At 41.0% G+C, this 5141-nt stretch overlaps 1 non-coding gene across 1 annotated transcript; it reads left to right on the forward strand.

Annotated features, from left to right (window-relative positions):
• The first annotated feature begins 319 nt into the window (after positions 1-319).
• On the forward strand, positions 320-426 carry LOC126027400 (U6 spliceosomal RNA). Its single transcript, XR_007502259.1, has one exon. It is a non-coding gene; the product is annotated as a U6 spliceosomal RNA (small nuclear RNA).
• Positions 427-5141: the final 4715 nt, after the last annotated feature.

Here is a 5141-nt window from a genome sequence, read left to right on the forward strand (position 1 = left end):
TGTGTGACCACAGTGAACACTCTAACCAGGCTTGTGGAAACCCTGGCTCATTGCAACAACAATATGGGGAGCGGACCAAAAAAGAAGTACTAAACTGGGCCAGAGAGATAGCATGGAGGTAGGGCATTTGCTTTGTATGCAGAAAGATGGTGGTTCAAATCCCAGCATCCCATATGGTCCTCCAAGCCTGCCAGGAGCAATTTCTGAGCGTAGAGCCAGGAATAACCCCTGAGCACTTCTGGGTATGACCCAAAACCAAAACAAAACAAAAACAAACAAAAAAAGAAGTACTAAACTAAAATAAAAAAGTTGTAAAATAGTGCTGGTTTTGGCAGCACATATACTAAAATTGGAACAATGCAGAGAAGATAAGCATGGCTCCTGCGCAAGGATGACATGCAAATTTGTGAAGTGTTCCATATAAAAAATAAATAAAATAAAAAAGTTGTAAAATAGGAGTCGGAGAAACAGTACAGTGGGTATGGCCCTTGCCTTGCATGTAGTCAATGTGAGTTTGATCCTTTGCATTCCATGTGGTCCCCAAGTCCCTCCAAGAGTGATCCCTGGGCACAAGCCAGTAGTAAGCCCTGAGTACCATTGACTGTGGCCCAATTCTTCCCAAGCCCCAAGTAGCAAAATAAGCATGTGTAGAGATGAATAAACAAAGAAATAAGAAAAGAAGGTCAAAGTCTCTGAGGAGATTCCTTTGAGAAGGAAATTATGGATGGATGAGTCTGATCTTTACTGTTATAGGTCTTGTTTAGTTCTGAAATTCTACACATATATAACGTTGAAAATAAAATCCAGGGGCCGGAGAGACAACATGGAGGTAAGGTGTTTGCCTTGCATGCAGAATGTTGGTGGTTTGAATTCCGGCATCCCATATGGTCCCCAGAGCCTGCCAGGAGCAATTTCTGAGCATAGAACCAGGAGCAACCCCTGAGCACTGCCAGGTGTGACCCCCCCCAAAAAAAACCCCAAAAATAAAGAAAATAAAAGCCAAATAAAAATGATAAGTGATGAGCCGAGAGACAGCATGGAGGTAGGGCATTTGCCTTGCACGCAGAAGGACGGTGGTTTGAATCCTGGCATCCCATTGGTCCCCTGAGCCTGCCAGGAGTGATTTCTGAGCATAGAGCCAGGAGTAACCCCTGAGCACTGCCGGTGTGACCCAAAAACCAAAAGAAAAAAAAGAGAAGTGATGGAGGAAATAGGGATGTATTTTTTTGTGAAGTAAAGGAAGAAGGTCTTTTTTTTTTTTTTTTTTGGTACATTTGTTTGTTTTGGGGTCAGACTTAGAATGCTAAGGATTACTCCTGGCTCTTGATTAAAGATGTTGGTGATGCTCAAGGGACCATGTTCTGCCAGGGATCAAACCAGAGATTGATCATATGCAAGGCAAATGTACAAATAGTGTACAAAGCAAGTGCCTTAACCCCTGTACTGTCTCCCCAGCCCTGCCTTGCTTCCTTTAATTAAGGATATCTATATGGCTTATTATTATTTTTTGTTAGTTATGAAGATCATATATGGTGATGCATAATATGTATGCTGTTTGTGTAACATTGCAGTATTAGGTATTGAAAACAGAGTCTGGCACATGCAAAGTATGTGTTCTGCCACCTGAGACACAGCCCTAATCCCTGCTTATTTACATGGAGAAACAAAGTATAGAGCCAGGCCACAGTTGAAGAGAGGAGGTCAGTTTGATGAATAAAGAACTCAGAAGAATGAGAAAAAAAAAACTTGGAAGAGATACTGAATGTGAATTTGAATTTGAGTTTTTTTTGAAGGTGTTTTTTCTTTAGGGCAGTGGGATACCCAGTAGTGTTCAAGGCTTACTCTTGACTCTGTGCTTAGGGATCACTCCTGGTAGTGTCCAGGGATCTGAGGTTGGCAGTGTGGAGGACAAATGGCTTAACCCCTGTACTGTCTTTTCAACTGGAATATCCTTACCTTGGTTGTATAAATTGGTGCAGATGTCAGTGTTTGTATGAAGTGAGAACTTGAAATAATTTATCCTTTGTCCTTCAATGTCTGTGAAAAACAGAAGTCTCTAAGGGTGTAAGGAAGGGTTGGGAAATGAGTGAGCAAGGTAAGGAGTAGGAAAGAGAAGTGAAGGACATTTAGGGAAGAACAAAGAATTGTGAGGTTGTAGGGGCTTACCCATAGTTAGAGACCATGTTTGTAGTGATCCCAAATCTGCATCCAGCACCTGCACAGTGTGGTTTAGGCACTTAGATGTGTTTAATATTTTAATTAAATATAGCTCTGTGATTTTTTCCCCTGGCCTGTTTTGGAATGAGAAGTGTGGGATGGTATTTGGACAGAGTCAGGCAGGGTTTGCGAGCAGGTATTGTGAAAGGGGGAGAAGTTGAGGGTGTTGATGAAATAATGGCTGATATAATCTTTAAGTTCAGCCTGAAAATTAAGGAAATGTTAAATTCTGAAAAGACAGAAAGGCCAAGAGCTTTGTGGGTAAAACAATAAGAAGCTATACAATTGACTATAGTAAAGCAAACATTTATGAATTATTAAATCCTACAAGCAGGATCAGAGAGATAGTACAGTGATAGAACACTTGTTTTGCACATAACCAATGCAGGTTTGATATCCAGCACCCTTACTCCTGTCAGGAGCTAGGAGTAAGCCTTGAGCACTGCTGATGGGCATAAAAAAAAAAAAGTAAAAAACCTCAAGCATAAACTTTAAAATAAGAGGTGATCAGGGGCTGAAGAGATAATATAATGGATAATGTAGGTAGCCAACCAAGTTCATCTCCATAAAATGAAAAGTGATAATACATTGTGAGTGTTTTAAATGTCACTGAATTTTACACTTTAAAATGATTCATTTTAATTTCAAGTTTATCACAGTGAAAGGAAAAATTTCAAAATTCTAAAGAGAAGTGACAAATTAGGAAAAATTGCAAATATATATGACTAAGAATTTCTGGTTTTATTTTTTGGGCCACACCCAGCAATGCTCAGGCTTTACTCTTGGCTCTGACTGAACCCATGAACTGGTGGGGATATAAAAGCCAGAGTTTGAACCCAGATTGGCTATGCATATCGTACATACCTTACCTACTATATTATTTTTTCCACTCCTTATTTCTTTATATATATAGAGAACCCTTAGCATAAATTAAAACAAATAATGCAAAACATAGAGCTTATTATAGAAGAAATACAAATTGAAACTAGGTTAATAACAAATTGAAATGAAGATGATAGCATATTTCTTCTTGATTAGCAGGATCATAAAGTTGATCTCATGACCCATTTTATTTTGGGCTGCCCCTGATAGTGCTTTGATAGTATACTACTTGCTGTACCATCTCCATTTCTGCCCATTCATTTCATTTTTTTTTTTTTTTTTTTGGTTTTTGGACCACACCCGGCAGTGCTCAGGGGTTACTCCTGGCTATCTGCTCAGAAATAGCTCCTTGCAGGCATGGGGGACCATATGGGATACCAGGATTGGAACCAACCACCTTAGGATCCGGTTGGATCCGCTGCTTGCAAGGCAAACACCACTGTGCTCTCTCTCCGGCCCCCATTCATTTTAGAACTTGTTTTAGAGATGACTTTACATGTACAAAAGGACCTGTCTTCACAGATAATGCTTGCTTTCTTTTTGTTGACCACACCCAGCAGCACTCTGGGGTAACTCCTGGCTCTGCGCTCAGAAATCGCTCTTGGCAGGCTAAGGGACCAATTGGGATGCTGGAGATCGAACCTGGGTCAGATGTAATCTCTCTGGTCACTACACAGATAATTCTTGTAATATAATTTGAAGTAGCTAAAGAGTCGATAACCTTCATAAATATTTGCAGGAAACAGGAAAATAAATGACTTCTAGGCAATGAAAAACTCTACAAGAATGAAGTACAACAATGAAAAATATGCAGTCAAAAGGATCTTCTGGAAATGAGCAATGGGAGCTGGACAGTAACAGGAGGCAGCCTTCTTTTCATTGTTCATTGTTAGAATTTTTTCTTTCTTTTTTTTTTTTGGTGGGGGGAATCACACCCGGTGGTGCTCAGGGGTTACTTCTGGGTCTGCATTACAAAATTGCTCCTGGCAGGCTTGGGGTACTATATGGGATGCCGGGAATCAAACCAGGGTCTGTCCTATATTGGTCGCATGTAAGGCAAATCTCCCATCACTGTGCTATCACTCTGGCCCCCAGAATTTTCTTTCTTTTGTCAAATCATGAGCATGTCTCACCTTCTTAAATCATTAAAAAAATGTAAAAAGCATTGTTTTTCAAAGAGTACTCCAATTCAAAATCCATTTTTATTAGCCTTTCTAAAACATTGAAGTAGAATTGGGATATGTGGCATTCAAAACTCTGTGCTTATATCTCCCAAGGGAATCTGTTTTACCTGAAGAAGTTAGATCTGGGGGCCGGGTGGTGGCGCTGGAGGTAAGGTGTCTGCCTTGCCTGCGCTAGCCTAGGACGGACCGCGGTTCGATCCCCCGGCGTCCCATATGGTCCCCCAAGAAGCCAGGAGCAACTTCTGAGTGCATAGCCAGGAGTAACCCCTGAGCGTCACAGGGTGTGGCCCAAAAACCAAAAAAAAAAAAAAAAGAAGTTAGATCTGAAAATGCAGTTGCCATATCCAAACTGGGTCAGCACCATGGAGCTCTTTTGTCTTTTCTCTCTAACTTTTTCCCTTGAAATAGATATTAAAAACCGAGCCATAAAAGATTATGACCATACCAGTCCACACAGCACAAAACTGACCATCTCAGGAGGAGAGGGTGATCCAAGCCCTCCCCCACACTCCCTGCTGAAACCATGCTTGTTGCCTTCATCACCCAGAATCACCATTTCTCTGATGGTCCTGCCTCATCACTGACCCTCTAAGATTCTGTATAAGGATGCCGATCTGACCACACTTCAGGTATGCTGGTTGTTGGTTAATACCACCAGGGCATTTTTTGGAGGGAGTTTGGCTACCATCCCCCATGTATCTTACTTCTTCAGAGAAAGTCTGGCAGCTGTAACCATACCCACAAACACAGTGACTATGTTCTAACCTGGCCTTCTTCCAGGAGGCCCTGTAAGATGAGTATATGCCCCTAAAAGTTGTAATATAGTAACTTTCAATTTCTTTATTACTATTATTAAGT

The sequence above is a fragment of the Suncus etruscus genome, chromosome 1 (genome assembly GCF_024139225.1).
Source record: "Suncus etruscus isolate mSunEtr1 chromosome 1, mSunEtr1.pri.cur, whole genome shotgun sequence".
Classification (NCBI taxonomy): domain Eukaryota; kingdom Metazoa; phylum Chordata; class Mammalia; order Eulipotyphla; family Soricidae; genus Suncus; species Suncus etruscus.